The sequence below is a fragment of the Cebus imitator genome, unplaced genomic scaffold (genome assembly GCF_001604975.1).
Source record: "Cebus imitator isolate Cc_AM_T3 unplaced genomic scaffold, Cebus_imitator-1.0 Scaffold83, whole genome shotgun sequence".
Lineage (NCBI taxonomy): Eukaryota > Metazoa > Chordata > Mammalia > Primates > Cebidae > Cebus > Cebus imitator.
In genome coordinates, this window is record NW_016107398.1 from 1,864,236 (window position 1) to 1,887,792 (window position 23,557).

At 35.7% G+C, this 23,557-nt stretch overlaps 1 pseudogene; it reads left to right on the forward strand.

Moving 5' to 3' along the window:
• Positions 1 to 12,940: 12,940 nt before the first annotated feature.
• Positions 12,941 to 13,377, forward strand: LOC119472057 (annotated as a pseudogene).
• Positions 13,378 to 23,557: the final 10,180 nt, after the last annotated feature.

A 23,557-nucleotide genomic window follows, 5' to 3' on the forward strand; every position in this document is an offset into this window, starting at 1 on the left:
TCACTTCCTTGTGACTGTATGATTGAGGGCCCTGACTTTTTGCTGGCAATTGACTGGGGTAATTGACTCCTTCAGGTCTTAGAGGCTGCCTAAAGGTCTTCGATACATGAGCTTTCTCAATATGGCTGTTTATTCATCCAGCAAGGGGAATCTCTAGCTCCAGTCTACTAAGATGGAGTCTGATATAATGTAACATAATTACAGGATGATGTTCCATCATCTTTATAACATAACATAACATAATCAATGGAGTAACGTTCCATCATCTTTTTACATTTTGTTGGAAGGAAGCTATAAGTCTTGCCTACCCTTAAGGGGAGGGGATTACACAAGAGTGTGAAAACTAGGAGATGGGAATCATTGGGGGTCACTTTGGCATCTATCTGACACTATCCATATTATACCACACAAATTGTCAACTAAATGAAAATTTTTCTATAGCAAGGGTTCATATAAAAGGGCTTAAACATTTCTCATTCGTATAGGTACATATCTAGATAGACAGATAGATAGAGAAATACATTGGCACACACACATACATACCATACACATACTATCACAGAGCTTAAAAGAAAGTGTATGAAGTTAGACACCTGGTGTCTCAAATATCTATGATAACTACTTAAAGGCTTAGCTGCTTAAAACAATCATAATCTTATCTTGCTCATGAGTCTGTGGGTCAGTATTTGGACAGGCCACAGCAAAGCAGGCTAGCTTATCTCTTCCCTACCAGATGTCTGTGGGGCCAGGATGCCCAAGAAGGTATTATTACTCACATGTCTGCAGCCTCAGCTGGGACAGCTCAAATGGCTGGGGACTTGCTGGAACAGCCAACTGAGGTCATACTTTTGGGGCCTTGGTTCTTGTTGGCTGAAGTTCTCAGTTCCTACAATTTCTGTCCATGTGGCCTCTCCACATAATTTCACTATGGGGTCTCCCCAGCAAGGGAGCTGGACATTTTCCATGGGGGATGAACATCTAGAGGCAGAAAATAGAAGTAAACAATTTTCTTAAGGACTGGGCTTGGAAGTCCCAGAAAGTTAATTCTACCACATTCTATTGGTCAAAGACAATCTTAAAGCTTCCATTGTCTCTTTCATATCTTCTTATACTGTCTATGTAAAAAGAAAATACAATGTAGAATACAAGTGGTAATGGTGTGCATACCTGTCTCATTTCTGATTTTAAAGGACCTATAAATATTTCCCTATTTAACATGACATTTGCACTAGGTATTTAATGAATATTTTTATCAGCATAAAGAAGTTCCCTTCCATTTCTATTTTCTAAGTGTTTATTTTTAATGATGAAAGCTTTTTCTTCAAGCTTTGATATGAGCAAACGGATTTTTCTCATTTAATGTATAAATGTGGATTTTGTTTATAGATTTTCTAATATCAAACCATCCTTGCATACCTAAGATAAATCCAACTTTATTACTATGTACTATTTTTGATACAATGTTGGATTCATTTTGCTAATATTTATTTAAGATTATTATATTCGTATTCACCAGAAAATGGGCCTATAATTTTTCTTTCTCATAACGTGTTCCTGGTTTTGTTTTGAAAGTTATGCTACCTTTGTAGAACAAATTGGGCAGTATTCTTTCTTTTTCTATTATATGAAATAACTTGAATATTTTATTTGTCCTTTAAAAAACTCATAAAAATTTTCTACATAACTATCTATGTTTTCTCTGTGGAAAGATGTTTTTAATTGCATATACATATGCACTCAATACAGAAAGGGGAAAAATGGCAACTGCATAGAACAGGGTCTCTTAAGCTTATCTGATTCCAACTTTTTAGATAACTAATATTTATTTAGTTTTTAATTGACAAAAATTGTAAAACATGATGTTTTGGTTATGTACACATTATGGAATGGCTAAATCAAGCTAATTAGCATATCCATTACATTCTTCACGTACTGCTATGATTTGAATGTATGTGTCCCTCCAAAAGTACATATGTAGGAACTTAAACTCAAAGGTGATGGTATTAAGAGATGGGGCCTCTGAAAAAGTGATTAAGTCATGAGTACTCCACTCCCATGATTAAGATAATAAAAGAGATTTCAGAGAGCTGCCTGACCCTTCCATTTTTTTCTGCTATGTGAGAACAAAGCGTTCAACCCTGGTGATTAGTGATGTTGAGCTTTTTTTTTTTTTTTTTTTTCTTGAGACAAGAGTCTAGCTCTGTTGCCTAGGCTGGAATGCAATGTCATGATCTCAGCTCACTGCAACATCTGCCTCCCAGGTTCAAGCAATTCTCCTGCCTCAGCCTTCCAGGTAGCTGGGATTACGGGTGCATGCCACCACGCCCAGCTAATTTTTGTATTTTTATTAAAGACTGGGTTTCATCATGTTGGCCAGGTTGGTCTTGGACTCCTGACCTCAGGTGATCCACCTGTGGATCAGCCTCCCAAAGTGCTGGGATTACAGAAGCATTTTTTTTTTTCATATACTTGTTCACCATTTCTATGTCTTCTTTGGAGAAATGTCTATGCAGATCCTTGGCCCATATTTTTAGTTGGGTTATTTATTTCTGTGAGAAGATTTTAACCACTGTTTAAATTACTTCAATTACTGCAATAGTTTAAGACTCTTCAGGTCTTTCCTTTCTTCTTAATTATATTTTTTCTAGGGTTTTATCCTTTTAAACTAAATTTGCAAAAACATTGGCATAGAGTTGTTGATAGTATTGTTATTTTTGAATTTCCACTTTATCTATGTTCTTTTTATTCATAAAATTGGTTATAGCTTCTTCCTTCTCTTGATAAATCTTGTCAGCAATTCATGTTGTTAGTTGTTTTGAAAAATTAACTTTTGTCTTTATTGGCCTCTATTTAATCTTTGCTTTATATGTCACTTTTACTGTATTTTTCCTTCTATTTTCTCTGTAGGCGTATTGTTTTTTTCTTTCACCAATACCTTAAAATGGGCACTAATGTCATTAATTTCAAGTCTTTGTGAATTTCCTAGAATCACAAATTTTTCTTGCATCCCACAGGCTTCTACATAGTAATTATTATTCACTTTTACGGTTTTTTAATTTATGCTTTTTAAGAAAACTATGAGTTATTCAGCAAATTGTGTTTTACAATTTTGAAATATGCAGTCAGTCTTCAATTTTTTACATTTTTGTAACTAATTTCCAATCTAGTTTCACTACGGCCAGAGATTATCAGTGGTACATTAATAATTTTTGAAGGTATTTCAAAAGTGTTTGATAATTGTTGGATACAGAACTCTATATTCATGCATTAGATTAAGCTTATTAATTGTGCTGTCCAGTTTTTTGGTTTGTTTGGTTTTTTGTTTTGTTTTGTTTTTGAGACCAAGTCTATCTCTGTCACCTAGGCTGGATTGCAGTGGCATGATTTCCCAGGAGGAGCACAGTGGTACAATATTGGCTCACTGCAACCTCCACTTCCCATATTTAAGCAATCCCCATGCCTCGGCCTCTCAAGCAACTGGGACTACAGGTGCACACCTCCACACCTGGCTAATTTTTTGTATTTCTAATAGAGATAAGGTTCACCATGTTGACCAGGATGGTCTTGAGCTCCTAGCCTCAAGTGATCCACCCACCTCAGCCTCCCAAAGTGCTGGGATTATAGGCATGAGTCATCACACCTGACCCAGTTTTTCTATCTTTGCTGCTTTTTGTCTGCTTGGTCTAACAACAATTAGGAGTAATTACTTCAAATCTCCCATAGTAACACCGTAATCATGGATTTTAGATTTTATATCTATTTCTTTCTATAGAATTGCTTAATATGTTTTGAGGCTGTTTTATTCAGTGCAAACGTACATTAAATCATTATATGTTCACTATACAATGACACTCTGCATCCCTAATAATGCTTTTTATCTTCAAGTACATTTTATTTGATAGTAATATAGGCCAATAGTTTTCTTCTGGCTTTACCCAATTTGTCTCTATTCATCTTTTTGCTTTCAAATTTTGAGTTGTCATTTTAAGATGTGTCCCTTACACGTCTGGATTTGTTGAAATACAACTGTCTTTGTCTTTTAACTATAAACTTAGTCCATTTTTAGTTATTGTTATGATTATTGATACATTTTGACCTGTTTTACCACTTGAATTTGTAACTTTAGATTGTTCCTTTTTTATTTTTTCTTAAAAAAAAAAAAAAAAAAACTGGCCAGGTGTGATGGCTCACACCTGTAATCCCAGCAATTTAGGAGGCTGAGGTGGGAGCATCACTTGAGGTCAGGAGTTCAAGACCAGCCTGGCCAACATGGTGAAACCCTGTCTCTAACTAAAAAAAAAAAAAAAAAAAAATGCCTGGCATGGTGGTGGGCGCCTGTAATCCCAGCTCCTTGGGAGGTTGAGGCATGACAATTGCTTGAACCCAGAAGGAGGAGTTTTCAGTGAGCCGAAATCGTGCTACCTCACTCCAGCCTGCTTGACAGGGAGACTCTGTCTCAACAAAAAGAAAAACAAAACCAAAAATTACACTACCCACTATCCCCCTTCATAAAAAAGAAATTTAGGCTGGGCGTGGTGGCTCATGTCTGTAATCCCAGTGCCTTTGAGAGTCCAGGATGGGCAGATCAATTGAGCTTAGGAGTTCAAGACCAGCCTGGACATGGTGAAAACTCATGTCTACAAAAAATACAAAATTTAGCCTGGTCCACTGGTAGTATTTGCCTGTAGTCCCAGCTACCCAGGAGGCTGAGGTGGGAAGATACCTGAGGCTTAGGAGGTCAAGACTGCAGTGAGCCATAATTGTGCCACTAAATTCCAATGTGAGTGACAAAGTGAGACATTGTCTAAAAAAAAAAAAAAATTAGCATACTTTCACACCTCTAAGCCTTTACTTCCTTTAATCCAGCCCCCATCACATGGATATTATGTAGATTTAATTCTGGCCTACAGAATTAGGTTCTTTACTTAATTTGGACTTAGTTATATTTTAAAGATAACAACAAACTTTACTAAAATAGTTGATCACTTTAGTACATATAGTAGTGCAACATCTGCATTTGTTTTCGTTACGGTTTTGTGTTTGGAAAACTTTCAGAGGCCTGTATGAATGAGAATATGTTTATTATGTCCTTGAGTTTGAGTGACAGTTTGACATGATCTGAAGCTTTAAGTTCTCCATTACTTTTCAAATGTTTCTATTTTACACTCCTCCTTTAAAAATTTTTGTCTTGCTTAATGAAATATTTTCTCACCTTAGATAATAAAAATATTCTTTTATATTCTCTTCTACATGTTTTAGAGCTTTTATTTGTATAGCTCTTTAATCAATCTCAAAGCTATTTTTCTGAGTGAGATGATGATTAGGGATACGATTTGAATTTTCCACATGGATAGTCAGTTGGCTCCAAACCGTTATTAAATAGTTCATCCTTTCTTCAACCACTATGCAATGCTCCATTGTCATATACCAAATATTCTTATTTATTTGGTTCTGTTTCTAGACTCTATATTAAATTCATTTGTCTTTGTACACTTTGCCACATTATCATACCATCTTGATTATTATGGCTTCATGATTAAGCTTTGATAATCTGGGATAAATTTTCTTCTTCCTTTTCTTTTCTTTCTTTCTTTTTTTTTTTTTTTTTTTGGTAGAAATAGGGCCTCACCATATTACCGAGGCTAGTCTCAAACTCCTGGACTCAAGTAATCCTCCTGTCTTAGTCTTCCAAATACTGGGATTACAGGTGTGAGCTACCACTCCAGGCCCCTATTTTTTTTCTTCAAAATTATTCTGGCTATTCTTGGCACTTTGTTCTTTCTTAATAATTTGAGAATAAGTCATCACATTCTCCATTCTCTTTCCACACTTCTCCTTGCGTCCACCAAAAATAAACAAAAACTCTGCCAGGGTTTTAACTAAAATTGCTCGGAATTTTTACATTAATTTGGGGGAGAATTATCAGCTTTGTATTCTGAGTCTTTCCATTCAAGAACATGCTATATGTTTCCATTTATTTAGATGCTTATTAATGCCCTTCAGTAATGCTTCATTTTCTTTCTTTTTTTTTTTTGGAGATGGAATTTTGCTCTTTATGCCCAGGCTATAGTGCAATGGCATGATCTCAGCTTACTGCAACATTCACCTCCTGGGTTCAATTGATTCTACTGCCTTGGTCTCCCAAGTAGCTGGGATTAAAGGTGCACGCCATCAAGCCCAACTAATTTTGTATTTTTAGTAGAGATGGGGTTTCACCATGTTAGCCAGGCTGGTCTCAAACTCCTCACCTCAAGTGAACTGCCTGCCTTGGCCTCCCAAAGTGCTAGGATTACAGGGGTGAGCCACCACACCTGGCCTACTTCATAGGCTTTTACATAAAAATCATATATATCTTTGGTTAAATTTATTCTTACATATCTTATGCTTGTGTTGCTGTTGTAAGTGCATCATTTTTTAATTATACATTGTCCAGCCATTTTTTTAGGTTTAGAATTGATATTTGTACGTTAATCTTATATCTCATACCACCAATCTTGCTGAGCTATAAAATCGATTATAATTTTATGATTGTCTTTCTATAAATTTTCTTAGGTTAGACAATCATATTGTATACAAATGTTGACGATATTTCTTTCCTTTCTAGTTCTTTCTCTTATCCAACTGCGTTATCTAGGATCTCCAGTATAATGTTAAGTAGATGTAATAAGACCAAGTATACTTATTTCATTCTTACTTTAAAGTGAATAGCACTATTAGGTCGGTGCAAAAGTAAAAGTAATGGCAAAAACAGCAATAGCTTTTGCACCAACATAAATCCCATTTACCGTTAGGTATTATGTTTGCTGTAGATTTTTGGTAGTTACGTTTTTTCCACTTAAGAAAGTTTTCTTTTATTTCTTTTTTTTGTTTGTTTTTTGTTTTATTTCTAATTTATTTAAAGTTTTCATTATGAATGGGAATTTAGCATAATCAAGTGTTTTTTCTATATACATTGAAAAACTCATCATATTAATTTTCTCATTTAATATTTCTAAAAGGTCAATTATATTACTTATACAGATTTTCAAATATCTTTTTCTTTCTGAAATTAACCCAACTTACGATATCTATGATAATCTAAATCAACTACCTAGTATCGTCTTTTTTCATAATGTTCATCCCTCCACGTTCTTCTCTGGTTAAACTAGGTAGGGAACAATTCTTTTTAAAATGTTGTTTGAAGAGTTTCTGTAGGTTTGGAATTATCTGTTCCATGAATGGTTGATAAAATCCTCTGAAAAATTTCTAGGTCTCATGTTGTATCTATGTGGGTAGAGGAAGGACAGAAAGAATAAATTGTTAATCACTGATTCAATTTGTTTAACATTATTTCTTCGGTACCCTTCCGTCTTTTTATTTCTTCTTGAATTTATATTGGCAAGTTATATGTTTCTAGGAAATTGTCTATTTCATCTACATTTTCAAGTTTATTGTTAGAAAGTTCTTTGTAGTTTTCACTTAATTTCTGCTGAATGTGCACAATATCTTTTTTCATTTCTAACACTGTTTGTTTATTTTCTCTTTTGTCTTATCAGTCTGCCAGAGTTTTGTCTATTTTATTAGTCTTTCCAAATAACTTTACTTCATCTTATTTTTTCTGTCATTAATGTCTATTTTTATGTTTATTTCTTTCCTCCTATTTTCTTTGGGTTTATCCTGCTGATCATTTGCTATCTTAAGTTGGATGCTTAGCTTTTTTTCAACTTTCTCTTTTTTCTGATGTAAACATTCAAAAATAGAAATTTTCCTCTGCTTTTGCTATATTTCATGAATTTCAATTTAGTGTTTTTATAGGTAGTTCTAAGCATTACAAATTTTAATTTTGCTTATATTCTTATTCATAAATTATTTAGCAAAATGCTTTTAAATATCCAAATATATGAGCATTACATGAGTTTAATTTTAAGTTTTCATTGAAGAATAATATACATAAACAAAAAAAATCATAAACTCACACACAGCTCAATGAATTTTCACAAATGAAATAAAACTATGTCATCAACACCAAGATCAAGAAGGAGAACTTTGCCAGAACTCCAGAAGTCACTCATATGCTTTCTTCTAATCACTATCCCTTCCCAAGAGTGAACGCTACCCTGACTTCCAATAGCATAGATCTGCCTGCTCTTGTATTTCATATGAATGGAATCATACAATATGTAGGCTGTCTTGTCTGGCTTCTTTTGCTCAACCTTAAAGTTTGGGATTCATACATAGTGCTGCATGTAACTATAGTTTGTTGTAATTGCTGCAGAGTAGTTTATTTTATGAATGCACCTCAATTTCTTTATCCATTCTACTGTTAATAGACATCCGGGTAGTTTCCAGTTCAAGGTATTCAAAATAGTGTTGCTGTTAAAATTATAGTACATATTTTTTGTTGAACATATGCATGCCATTTCCACTAGTGTAAATGAATTATTGGGTCATAGGAGGTTATATGTATATTCAGCTTTAGATGATATGGTCAAGCATTTTTTACAAAGTGATTGGATCAATTTATACTCCCACCAACAGGGTCAGTTATTTTTTGTAGTTGACTTCTAAATTAATTGCATTACACTCCACAAATATGATCAATATATTACCAATTCTTTGAAATTTATTGAGACTTGCTTGATGTTCAATTTTTGACAATCTTCCATGTGTGCTGGAGAATTCCTTTCCCACCAACCTCTTTAATTTCTGGTTTATCCTTTCCATATTTCTTTTGCACAAATGAGCAGATTCACATATATTTTCTTATATTTCTTTTTCTTACATGAATGCCTACCACCATATGTTTCAAGAATTTTCAAGACGTTCTATTTTTGTAAGCTGCTTTTTTCATTACTTTTACTGTCTGATTTTGGATTAACTTGAGACTTTTCCCTCTCACTATGATGAGAAAAGTATAACCTCTATATTTGTATTTTTAATAATTATCCTTCTATTTTTAACTCTTGTACTTGGGTTGATGTGTAAAGGTATTCATAGGTCAACTTTTCTCTAAACAATTCCAGGACCTTTACAATCACAAAAAAAAAAAAAATGTTTATTGGTTACCTGCTATTTGTTAGGGACTGTCCTATGCACTTTACTTATAAGAAGTCATTTAAGGCCTCAGAAGTTAAGCAATTTGCCAAGGTTACAAAGATAGCAGTTCACAAGACTGAGATTCAAATCCAGGAAGTCTACTTCCGTATTCTGTTTTCGTGAAAACTATATTTAACCTGGCATGTGAGTTAGGATCCCTTTCTTATCATGTTACATATTATTCCTGCCTAGTATTTTTATTCAGTTTTTTTCTTTGCTCACCATTTCTTGTCACATCTCATGCTTTTCTTTTGAGAAAACAGTTTTCTTGTTCCTGAAGTACATCGTTTTAGAAGTACCTTTAGTAAGGATCTGTAAGTTGGAGGTAAAAAATTCTCTGTATTTGTTAGTCAGGAAGTATATTTATTTTATGATAGCTGAGCTAAGATTAACAGTTATGTTCTCTCATAACTTTGAATATATCATCCATGGCCTTTTATTTTCTATATCACTGATGAGAATTCTGTCACTGTAATTATCATACCCTTTGTAAGTAAATTGGCTTTTCTTTTTTCTTGCTTTTGTAAACTTCTTTTTGTCTTTGGTGTTATACAGTATTGCTTGGAATTCATTGTATCTCCTGAATCTGAAGATTTATGTCTTTGTCAATTCTGAAAAATCATTACACAGATTTCTTTGAATAATGTCTCCCCCATACTCTCTATTCTTCCCTTTTGGAACTCCAATTAAATGAATGTTAGACCTTCTTAACCTATTCTTATTAATGGATATTTGTGATGGTTCATTTTATGTGTCAGCTTTGCTGAGTTATGAGGTGACCAAATACTTGATTAAATATTATTGATCTTCTCCCCCCCTTGGACTGGGACTTACACTCCTGGTTGTCAGCCCTTCAGAGTTAGACCAGAACGCACATCATGTATTCTCCTGATTCTCAGGCCTTTGGACTTGGACAGGAAACATCTCACCAGCTTTCTGGGTCTCCAGCTTGCAGATGGCAGATTATAGGACTTCTCAGCCTCTATAATCATGTCAGCAAGTTCTTATAATAATCTCTTTACATATATATACATATTTATATATATATATATATATGAATATATATGGTTTTGTTTCTCTATGGTTCTTTTTCTCTGGAGAACCCTGAGCAATACAGATTAGGCACAAAATTAGGCTTTATTATTGTTTTATTTAGTCAATGTCAGTTTCAGTGAAATAATGTTTCATTTATGCTTATTTTAAAAATTCATTGTATTTACTTTCCTCTGATATGCATACAAATGTGGTCTATTGGTTTGTTGATAGTTTCTATATTAATTTTAAGGACTTTTATATACTAAAAATATTAGCCAGCTGAGTGCAGTGGCTCACATCTGTAATCCCAGCACTTTGGTAAGCCAAGGCAGATAGATTGCTTGAGCTCAGGAGTTCAAGGCCAGCCTGGGCAACATAGTGAAACCTCATCTCTACAAAAAATACAAAAATTAGCTGGGCATGGTAGCATGTGCCTGCAGTCCCAGCTACTTGGGAAGCTGAGGAAGGAGGATCAATTAAGTCCAAGAGGGTGAGGTCACAGTGATTTGATCCAAGATTGGTCCATAACACACTCCAGCTTGGGTGACAGAATAAAAGCAAGCAAGCAAGTAAGCAAGCAAGAGAGAGAGAGGAAGGAAGGAAGGAAGGAAGGAAGGAAGGAAGGAAGGTAGGAAGGAAGGAAGGAAGGGAGGGAGGAAGGAACGAACTAAAGAAGGGAGAGAAAAAGAAGAGAAAGTGAGGGGAGGGAGAAAGGGAAGGCAGGAAGGAAGGAAAGAAGGAAGGAAGGAAGGAAGGAAGGAAAGAAAGAAAGAAAGAAAGAAAGAGAGAGAGAGAGAGAAAGAAAGGGAGAAAGAAAGAGAGAGAAAGGAAGGAAGGAGAAAGAAAGAGAAAGAAAGAAAGAAAGAGAAAGAAAGGTAGAAAGGAGGGACAGAGGGAAGGGGAAGGAAGGAAGGAAGGAAAGAAGGAAGGAAGGTAGGAAGGAAGGAAGGAAGGAAGGGAAAAAGAAGAGAGAGGGAGGGAGGGAGGGAGAAAGGAAAGGAAGGAAAGAAGCCGTTATCAGTCTTTTAGTCTATTTTCCCCCAACAGACTCATTTTTCTTTTGACTTTGTTTATGATATATTTTACAGTGCAGCTATTTTAAATTAATATGTAGCTAAACCAATCTAACATTTTTTTACATTGTGGGTTTTAAATTTGAGATATTGCTTTAAAAGGCCTTCTCCATTCCAACTCATAAAAAAATACTTCCATACTTTTGTGCTGTACTTTTATGACTTAATTTTTAAGCAGTGGATCCATTTAGAATTTCTTTTGTTATAAAGTGAAATTCATACCCTGAGTTGTTTTTTCCAAATAACCAGCCAGTTGCCTTAAAGCCATTCACTCATTCATTCATCAAATAAGCCATCTTTCCTACTACTTATTTTGAAACTTCCTTTTTCATACACTAATTACATATTTGGACCAATTTCTGGATACTCTCCTTAGCTCCACTGATAAGTTCCTTCACTACTATCAGTGGTATTAATTAGCATAGATATGTTTTAAATATCTGCTAGAGCAAGTTTTCACCGACTCTGTTACCTATTAGTACTATTTTTCATAGCTTAGCTAGACTCATGTATTATATTTTAACTAGTAACTTTAGAATCATCCTATTTTTAAAACATAGGTATTAAGCTGGATGTGGTGGTGTACACCTGTAGTCCGAGCTACTTGAGAGACTGAGGCAGGAAAATCACTTGAGCCCAGGAGTTTAAGGCCAACCTGGGCAACATAGTGAGACTTCATCTCTAAAATACACACACACGCACACACACACACACACATGCACACACACACACATTATTCTATCCAACAGACATTTGATAAATATTAGAAACAGAGATTTTTGGGTTATATTCCCTGACAAGTACATGCTTCCTTTTATACATGTGCTTATATAAACTGGGGACCCTAAGGAGTTATCAATCTCAAATAAAATGTATCCCAATTACCACCTTTGCACATTTTCTGAACATGTATTATATAAAGTGCACTTTGCCAAGTACTACTTACATACATTATCTCATTTAATAATTGTGAAAGATATAGTTTCCATTTCATAGATGAAAAACTAATTGCTATCGACTAGATATTTCTGTCTTTCCCAAAATCCGTATGTTGAAACCTAATCCCCAATGTGATGGTATTTGGAGGTGAGGCCTTTGGGAGATGATTAAGTCATGAGGGTGGACTCCGTAAATGTAATTAGTGGCCTTATCAAAGAGGCCCTAGAGCACTCTCTCACCCCTTTTGCTATGTGAGGCACAACAAGAAGACGGCCATCTATGAACAAGGAAGTGGGCCCTCCTTAGACACTGAATTTACAGGCATCTTGACCTTAGACTTCCTAGCCTCTAAAACTATGAGAAATAGGCTGGGGGTGGTGGCTCATGCCTGTAATCCCAGCACTTTGGGAGGCCGAGGTGGGAGCATCATCTGAGGTCAGGAACTCAAGACCATCCTGGCGGACATGGTGAAACCCCCTCTCTACAAAAATACAAAAATTAGCTGGGCATGATGGTGGGTGCCTGTAATCCCAGCTACTCAGGAGGCTGAGGTGGGAGAATCACTTGAACCTGGAAGGCAGAGGTTGCATTGAGCCAAGATGGTGCCATTGCACTCCAGCCTGGGTGACAGAGTGAAACTCTGTTTCACACACACACACACACACACACACACACACACACACCTGTGAGAAATAAATTTCTGTTGTCTATAAACCATCTGACTTTATGATATTTTGTTACAGCAGCCCAAATGGACTAAGAAATGAAGGTTCTGGCTCTTCCCTTTTTCTCCCATCACCAAATTGGGAGCAGCCAAAATGAAGTTCAATCCCTTTGTGACCTCCGACCAAAGCAAGAACAACAAAAGGCATTTCAATGCACCTTCCAACATTCGCAGAAAGATTATGTCTTTCCCTCTTTCCAAAGAGCTGAGACAGAAGTACAACATGTGATCCATGCTCATCCAAAAGGCTGATGAAGCTCAGGTTGTACAAGGACACTATAAAAGTCAGCAGATTGGCAAAGTAGTCCAGGTTTACAGGAAGAAATCTGTAATCTCCATTGAACGGGTGCAGCGGGAAAAGGCTAATGGCACAACTGTCCATGTAAGCATTCACCCCAGCAAGGTGGTTGTCACTAGGCTAAAACTGGATCAAGATCGCAAAAAGATCTTTGAACAGAAGCCAAAGCTGGCAAAGTAGGAAAGGAAAAGGGCAAATACAAGGAAGAAACAATTAAGAAGATGCAGGAATAAAATAATCTTACATACAAGCTTTGATTAAAACTTGAAACAAAAAAAAAAAAGAAAGAAATGAAGGTTTTGGCTGAGTGAAGTGGCTCATAACCATAATCCCAGCAGTTTGGGAGGCCAAGGCAGGGGAACCCCTGAGGCCAGAAGTTCAAGACAAGCCTTGGCAACATAGCAAGACCCCCATCTCAGAAAGAAAGAAAAAAAAAAGAAAGAAAGAGAAAGAAGAAAGAAAGAAAAAGAGAAGGAAGGAAGGAGAAAGAAAAGAAAAGAAGTGAAGGTGCTGATGACTTCTCACAGATAGCCGCAGAGTTACTCAGTAATAAAATCTGGCTATTTTATTTGCTAAAACCAGAGATCTGTGTCATCTTAAAGATCCTGTTATTTGCCCTATTGTAAATTCATTACGCTTCTTTAAAAATATCAAACATCTGATATGGCTCTTAGATGTTTAGATGGTGCTGTCATTTGAATGTTTGTTCCTCCTAAAGTCATGTTGAAATTTAATCTAAATGTAACAGTAGTAATAGGTAGAGCCTTTAAGAGGTGACTGCTTCATGAGGCCTCTGCCCTGTGAATAATCAATTCATTAATTAATGAATTAATGGATCATCATGGGAATTGATCTGTTATAAGAGGCAGTTGAGCTCTCACCCTGTAATGCCTTCTACCATGTTCTGACATAGCACAAAGCCCTCATCAGAAGCTAGCTTAGCTGTCAGTTTGGAATCGGGCTTCCAAGACTCCAGAACTGTAAGAAATAACTTCCTTTTCTTTATAAATTACCCAGTCTCAGGTATTCAGTTACAGCCACAGAAAACAAACTAAGACAAATAATGTTGTACTTGTAACTTTGATTTTCAAATTTGTTACTTTAATCAATTAATGAATCAAAAGTCAAAACTGAATTGCCACTTCAATTCAGTGAGGAAAATATTTTTTTTTTTTTTTTTTTTTTTTAATTAAAATGCTGCTGCATCCAGCTGGGTGCAGTTGCTTATGCCTATAATCTCAACACTTTCAGAGGCTGAGGCAGACGGATCACTTGAGCCCAGGAATTTGAGGCCAGCCTAGGCAACATGAGGAAACCTTGTCACTACAAAAACATTAAAAATTAGCCAGGAGTGGTAGCATGCACCTTTAGTCCCAGCTACTTGGGAGGCCGAGGTGGGAGGATCGCTTGAACCCAGAAGGTTGATGCTGCAGTGAGCCGTGATCACACCACTGCACTCCAGCCTGGGTGACAGGGCAAGACTCTGTCTCAAAAAATAAAAAATAAAATGCTACATCAGTTAGATATTGTGCAGAAATGGCCATTCCAGGGTAATCAGGTGACCCTGTACTTATTTATCTAGGCCATGCAGGAAAAGAACTAAACCATAGCCAGTCTGTGTCTTGGCTTGTCAAGAAAGAACACTTTGTGACCCTCCCAGAGTATAAGAGCATGGAAGGCTTGTGAGGGTCTGCTCCAATTCTGTCTTCTAATTACTTCCCTATCTCCCCTGAGAAGCTGTTGTGAGACAGTTTCTCATTGCCTCCTGGATTCTGATGATGTTCAAGTCTTTCTGCTTCACACTTTCACCTCAGATAGAGCTGCAGAATATAAAACCACTTATCTGCAGTGTAGAATTGGCTTCTTTTACAGTGAGATATCCACAAATGTCTGGTCCCTTTTGTTTTGTTGTCCACCCACCTTTTTTTGGTGTGTGGGACAAGGACCATGCAAGAGCTTTCACCCTTTCACTGTCTGTGTTTCACTCTTTCACTGTCTATGTAAGTAATAAACTGTGAATATAGAATTAGTACATTGTATCCTTACGACCAAATCATTCTGCTTTTGGCCTTGCCTTCTCTTGTATATGCTTGACATATAGTCATAGGGAAAAAAAGCAAAAGTTGATCCCTGCCTCACACTATAAAATGAGTCAATTTGTGATGGATTATAAACCTAAACAACAAAGATAAAATAATAGAGTTTCTAATTTTTTAAGACTTCTTCTTTGACTCATGCATTATTTAGCATTGTTTAATATTGTGGATTTTTTTCTTATTGATTTCTGATTTAATTCCATTGTGGTCTGAGAACATACTAATAACCTTTGTATCATTTCTATTCTTTTAAGTTTATTCAAGTTTATTCAAAGTTAAGTTTTAAGGTCCAGAATATGGTTTGTCTTGGCAAATATTTCATGTTAGCTCGAGAAGCATGCGTATTTTGCTGTTGTTAGATGAAGTGTTATATAAATGTCAATATTAGATCAAGTTGACTGATGACACTATTCAGCTCAACTACATCCTTACTGATTTTTTGACTGTGTGAATTATCGATTACTGAAGGAGAGGTATTGAGGTCTCCAACCAGAAGAGTGGTAAGGCAGTGCTCTATAGCCCTGTGATTAAGTCCTTCAAGGAGCCTGTCCCTGGGCTGTAATCTCTTTTTTCCCCTTAGGTGAGGCTCAAAGTGTAGAGGAGGCTGGTGGTGGGGAATTTCCCTTCCCTCATGTCAGATAAGGCTCTGGTAGCCTTTTCTGTTCCTGAGTATGCCTCTGTTACGGAGAATACTCTGGATGTATTTCACCATGGTTGCTTTTCCCTTTGCCTTCCAGAAACATGAAGATTTTGCTTAGCTTTTTACTGTGGAATTCCTGGAGGTAAAATTCATAAAAGGAGACTTCCTAAGACTTCAATTCTCAGAAGTTTCTCACTTCCAAGCTAGTTCAAACTCAGTCTACAACAATTAATCAAAGTTACCGCATATGCATTCTTAACAGTTTATGACTCCAGCAGTTTCTTATCCCAGCAAGCTGATCCCAGCTATGATTTTCTGTATTAATCTGTCACTCCAGATTTTGGGGTGCTGGTTTGTCCTGTGACCTCAATGCTCTTACAGAATATTAAGAAAAGTAATTGATTTTCATCCTTGTTGTAAGGACAGAAATAATGACTTCCAAGCTCCTTACATGTTGGGGCTGAAACAAGAAATTTTAACAATTGAGCTTCTAAATCAAGAAAATAACATTGCAGAGAAATCTCATGTCCATGGATCGGCAAAGATTTCTTAAACTGGACAAAAAGCACTAACCATAAAGGAAAATATTGATGAATCAGATTTTGTTAAAATTTAAAACTTCTATTTATCAAAAGAACCATGAAGAGTGAAAAGTCACAAGCCACAGAATGGAAGTGTACACAGTCATGTACCACATAATGACATTTTGGTCAACAACAGGCCACCTATACAACTGTAGTTCCATTAGATGAGATGATAAGACCGTATTTTCACTGTACTTTTTCTGTGCTGCTATGTTTAGGTACATAAATACTTGCCATTGTGTTACAATTGCCTGAAGTATTCAGTAGTGTCACATCCTGTATGGGATTGTAGCCTAGGAGAATAGGCTACACCATATAGCCTAAGTGTGTAGTGGTTACTACACGTCAACCATCTAGGTTGACGTATGTATATACACTCAGTGACATTCACACAACAATAAAATTTCCTAACAGATGCATTTCTCAGAACGTATCCCCATCGTTAGGCAACACACAACTAGGTTTACAATACATATATCTGACAAAGAACTCATAGCCACTCCCATAAATAAGAACAAGAAAAATCAAAAACATAGCCAAAAGATTTGTACAAGCACTTCATAAAAGAGGCTACCCAAATGACCAATAAGCATATAAAGGCCAGGCATGGTGGTTCACGCTTATAATCCCAAAACTTTGAGAAGCCAGGGAGAAAGAATAGTTTGAGCCCAGGAGTTTTGAGACCAGCCTGGGCAACATAGGAGATCACCATCTCTACAAAAGAAAAAAAGAATTTTTTTTTGAGAAAGAGTCTCACTGTCACCCAGGCTGGAGTGCAATGGTGCAATCTTGGCTCACTGCAACCTCTGTCTCCAGGGTTCAAGCAATTCTGCTTCAGCCTCCTGAGTGACTGGGATTACAGGCATGTGCCACCACACCCAGATAAGTTTTGCATTTTTAGTAGAGATGGGGCTTCATCATATTAGCCAGGCTGGTCTTGAACTCCTGACCTCAGGTGATCTGCCCACCTCAGCCTCCTAAAGTGCTGGGATTACGGGTGTGAGCTACTGCACCAACCAAAACAAATTGTTTTAATTAACCAAGCATGGTGGCATGTGCCTGTAGTCCTAGCTACTCAGGAGGCTGAGGCTGGAGAATCCCTTGAGCCTGGGAGCTTGAAGCTGCAGTAAGCTATGATCACACCACTGCACTCCAGCCTGTGTGACATGAGACTCTGTTTCTAAAAACTGAAATAAAATAAGCACATAAAAAAGTACTTGATATCATTATTCAACAGAGAAATGTGAAATAAAACCTCTATGAGATACCACTGCACACTCACTAGAATGGTTGTTTTTTTAAAAAAAAATACTAACAATACCAAATACTGGAGAAGATATGGAGCAACACAAAGACTTTTACATATTACTAGTAGGAGTGTAAATAGGTATAACCATTTTGGAAAACTGTTTGGCAACATCTACTAAAGCAGAGCATTCAAATACACTATTTTCCATCAATTTAACTCTTGCAATTCATAGATATGTGTGCACCAAAAGAAATGTACAAGGAAGTTAATAGCAGCATTACTCACAATAGCCAAAAACTGGAAACAACTTAAATGTTCTTCAATAGTAGAAAAGATAAATAAATTGCAGTGCATTCAATGGACTAATAAAATATAGTAAACAAGAAGGACAAACTACAGCTACACATGCAAAGAAACTTGATGAATTCCACAGACATAAGGATGAGTACAATAGAGTGCATACTGTATGATTGCATTTCTATAAAGAACAAAACTATCAAAAGTTAACCTATGGTGACAGAAGTCAAAATAGTGTCTGCCCTTTGTAAGGATGAGTAATGACTGGGAGGAAACAAAAAGGCGGCTTGTAGGGTGCCTGATAATGTATTAATTATATTTTGGTCTAGGTGGTCGTTAGTGGGATATGTTCACTTTGTAAAAATGTATCAAGCTGTCTCATTATTGGTGCAATTCTCTGTGTATGTTATTCTTCAATAAAAAATGTTTACTCTACTCCCACCCCCACTCTCATCCCCAAAAGCATTTTTAGGACTTCATAATTCAAAACTAGGTACTAACTGTATTTGTGGAGAGAAATGTTCACAGAATCTGGGAATTTATGGTCTTTTATGAGGTCTCCTTTCACCCCTGCCCCTCAACTCTGAAAGTCTTAACAAAGAGGCAAGTCTTACTAAAACAATTCCCATGTTCTTCATATTCCTAAGGCTCCTCTGACATGAGTCCAAAAATCCAAATCACAGCTGGAGGTTTTCTCATAAGCCCCATATGAGCACCTTTTGTCTTAAGTGTGCTTTTTCTGTATTTGCAATCAAGCATTTTCCTACAGGAGCCATTCTGGCTGCCCTTCCCTTACTGATGCTTTATCTTTGTCATTTCAAACTGTTCCTATCCCTTTTTTAAAACTTGTGAAATATCAAGAAAATAAATGTGATCTCAAAGTCATGGAAAGACAGGCTCAGGATCACAGTGTTCTGAGGTAAATAACAGCCACGATGGTCAAGTGGATTTTGTTTGGTTTCCCAACTCAAAAGGAAATGTTAAAATTCACCATTTTGTTTTTATTGTGCTAAACCCAGAGTCAGATGGCCCTAACAAACCAAGACTGACATTGCACAGAGCATCTACCTTACCCTTGAGGTCCCCAGGGTGTTAGCTGCATGCCCTCTAGGGTAATTCAGTCCTATCTAGGCCTAGCGTCATCTGATTTTCAGTTCAGCAAATGTCTTACATTAGAAAGTTAAATTTTTAAGTTATGGCCAATCCACATTTTAAAGCAATCATAACCATAAATAATCTATATAAGTTTTTATGCAGTCGCTCTCTTCCCACTTCCCTCTTCCTAAGTGTTTTGTATTTATAGGAGTACCTCCAATTCTGCATTTTTATTCATATATATAATTTCAGAGTTCTTTCAAACCTACTGCTATTAATAAGTGAGTTCTGCCTCCACTTATTGATTTATGGTCTTCATTTGAAGAATGTTTTATTTTCTTAAAATCCTCTAAAACACAACATCTTGACCAGGAGAAAAATGAAAAATGTTGTACAATGGCTAAAAATACATACAGCAGAATCTAAGTACTCCAGTGACATTTATTTTAATTTCTCATCTTTAATAAAGGTCTGATTATTGTTCTTAAAAACAAACCAAAAACAATACCTTTATTTATATCGCATAGAAAAATCCTCAGAGGAAAACATTTGAATTGATTCCTCAGAAATTATATTTAGAATTGTTTAGTAGAAACATTATAAATGGGTCAAGATCCTATGAGGAAAGGACATTGAATGCACTTATGTTCTCACTTTTTGAAAAATTAGATGACTTTAAATTACAAAATAATTCTTTACTTTAAAAAATGTTTCTTTAAGATTCTTTTCAATAATCTTTTTTTTTTTTTTTTTTTTTTTTTTTTTTTTTTTTTTTGAGATAGAATCTCCCACTGTCACCCAGGCTGGAGTGCAGTGGCATGATATTGGCTCACTGCAACCTCTGCCTCCCAGGTTCAAGCAGTTTTCATGCCTCAGCCTCCCAAGTAGCTGGGATTACAGGTATCCACCACCACGCCCAGCTAATTTTTGTATTTTTAGTAGAGATGAGGTTTCACCATGTTGGTCAGGCTGGTCTTGCACTCCTGAGCCCAGGTGATCCACCCTTCTCGGCCTCCCAAAGTGCTGGGATTACAGGCATGAGCCACTGCTCCTGGCCTCTTTTCAATAATTTTTAAAAGGTGTCTAGTTTAACAAAAATTGATTTGTATACTTTTTAAAGTGATAGAATTTATTTCAATAAGTTTCCTGAAGAACATAATTTCTAGATGCCTCTTTTTTAATATCTTCTTTTATTTCTTTTTGAAGTAGAAGAAATTTTAATGGCTTCAATTTGATCTACAATTTCTAACATTAACAAAATCATGTCTTGAAATTTAAATGTTAAAACCAAAGCCAAGGCTAAACTCAATAAATTTGTTTTTGCACTCATAGTCAAAATTCTTCTTTCAAAAAGGATATTTACACAAATTGGGCAGTTGCTTTCTTTTTAATAAAATCAGAATTTAAAAATTAACTCAGAGATAGAAATTTTAAAAAATAATTTTTAGAATTATATAGCGAGTTTTAATTATACAGTTCTTAGTACTGATATGATCAGATATTATAATATAATACAGTGGACTACAGTAGAGATTCTAGCAAAGCCAACATAAGCTATTTTGGAGAAGATCAAAATTCAAAGTTTGTGTCTTATTCTGCTGAGGCTGCCATAACAAAATACCATAAATGGAGTGGCTTACATAACAGAAATTTTTTTCTTACAGTTTTGCTTTTTGGGAAGTCCAAAATCAAGGGGCCAGCAAGGTAAGTTTCATTCTGAGGCCTTTTCTCTTGGCTTATGGGCAATCACCATATTGGCTGTATGTTCACATAACCTCTTTGCATGTATGTAGGGAGAGTAAGATTTGGTCTCTCTTCTTATAAGGACACTAATCCCATGATGAAAGCTCTACCACCCTGACCTCATCTACACCTAACTATCTCTCAAAAGCCCCGTCTTCTAAAATCATCACATTGTGGAGACAGCAGGCTGGGGGGATAGGCACAATTCAGTCCATAGCAATCTATTTCATTCAAAGATATTCGTACTAATGTATTAAAATAAACCTTAATACAAATAATTTTTAAAAATAAAGTATAGATGCACTAAATGTAAGCCTGATAGAAACAAGTTATCATTTATAAAATATTTAATTCTTCAATCAAATATTTATGTTCAATAAGTACTTTACCATGTTATTTAATTTGGAGCTGGAAAGGTTCTTAAACATTATTAAGTTCACTTTGTCAAATAAGGACATATACTTCCAAGAACTCAAATGACTTGCTCAGGGTCACATATATATCAAAGCTTTGGTAGAATCAAGGTTAGACCTCACAACACCTGTCCCTAAACCAGGGCTCTTTCCATGAATCCACACTGCATAACATATGCTCTTTTTTCATGTTTTTTTCAAAGTTAAATATGCATATGACTTAAAGAATCATATAGTTTTTTACAAAGTGTTTTTCAACAAATGGGAGCCCTCTTTCCCACTTCCATTTTCAATTCACTACAAATTTGTCTTAACACTTTTCTCCAATTTTTGTGGAATTTACCTCCATATTACTAAATATCATGCTTATGTTGCTATTGTGATTATTCTTTTGTAGGTATAATGTAGAGACTCTCCTTTTGCAGTACTCTATTATACACATGCCCAGAGAGAGATTTCTTCTTCCACCATCTCCCTAATAAACATACACTATAATTTTGCAGTGATCAATATTCCATATTTTATGACTATGGAAAGACTATTGAGCACTAAGCCATGTGGTACACTCTTCCTCCATAACTTTGTGTTCTGCCTGGAGTTAACGTGTATTGCTTTTTGTTTGCCTGGATTTTTAGGTATGTATCACTAATTCAACTAGAAACTCCTTTCTTATGTAAAACTTCTCTCCATGCATTTAAATGTGTAATCTATTTTACTAATATTTTCTCTTTGAAGTAATCTTCCTGAGAGCCTCTGGACTGGGCTAATTGTTTTCTGGGCCTGCTATATATCTCAGGACCTCTCATCACCTTTATTTTGGGGTTCCCTTCCCTCTCACTTGGATCCTCTGATTCCCAGATCCCATGTCTTTGTCTTTCTTGCTTTACTCACCTTCCCTTTTGGGGACACAATCTACAGTAAATTCTTGAGAAAGGTAAATATATAGATTGTTTTGCTGAACCACTTGAGAATAAGTTTGTCACTTCTCTAAATATTTCAGCAAGTATCTTCTAAAGCAAGGACAATCTTCTACATAAAACCATAATATAAATATCAAACCCAAGACATCAGTATTATTGAATGTACAAACCATAATCACATTGCCCCAGTTGCCCAAATAGTGCCCTTTCTAGCTGTTTCTTTTTTAATCTGGGCCCCATCAAAGATAATGTATGGCATTTAGTTATTAGGCCTTGCTCATCTCTTTCCCTTTAATTTAGACTGTTTTCCACCCTTTTTTATGTACATAACAATGACATTTTTTAAGAGTTTAAGCCTGTGATGAGTATGTTCTAAATTTGCCTGGTGGTGGTTGCATGTACGGAGAACATACCAAAAACCAATTACGCAATTCAAATGGCTGAATTGTATGATATGTGAATCATATCTCAGCAAAGCTGTTTTGTAAAAAAAAGAGTTCCAGACTGTTGTTTTGCAAAATGTCTCTAAATTTGTATTTGTCTGACTGTTTCCTTATGATTAAAATTAGGATCTGATTCTTAACCAGTCCTTCTGTTTTCAAGCCTCATCTTTACCTGCTCTCTCAGAGAAAATGATCTCTCATTCTGAAGTCTTTTGGGAACTTTCAGGTACAAATCATGGTCCTTTTTGGTTTTTCTCACTGCTGGGTCAGGATTCTGCTTTCTACAATTTACCCAAGTCAGTCTCTATCCCAAGTTAGTCCATCTGATTTTGTTGCTGTTAGTACCTCTCTTGTCTGGAAGAGCTCATGTCTTTTATTAACACTTTTATTATTGTTTTATTGGAATTCTAGGAGGGAGCAGATGTAAAATGTATGTGTTCAATCAGCCATATTCAATTGGAAGTCCTATTCATTTACTTTTGAAATAAAAACTTTATATCCTCACTATAAATTTAATACATGCTTTTTGGAGAACATTTTAAAAAAATAATAAAGTTGGAAAGGGAAGGGCTCATTCATAGTCCCACTTCCTAATACAATCACTATTCATATTTTATTTTTTTACATCTTCTACTTCTTTTTTTTCTTTCGCTACAAGCTATTGCATTTTCCCATCAGTGTGGAGATTATATATATATATATATATATATATATCTGTGTACATATATATCTATCTGTGTATACATATATATGTGCACACACACATACATATAATATATTTTGTGTTTTATATATATAATAGATAGATGCTGTACATATTCTTTGGTGAGGTATCTATTCGGGTCTTTTGCCTTTTTTTTTCTTTTTTTTTTTTTTGAGACTGGGTCTCATTCTGTCACCCAGACGCTAATGCGGTGGTACAAGCTCAACTCA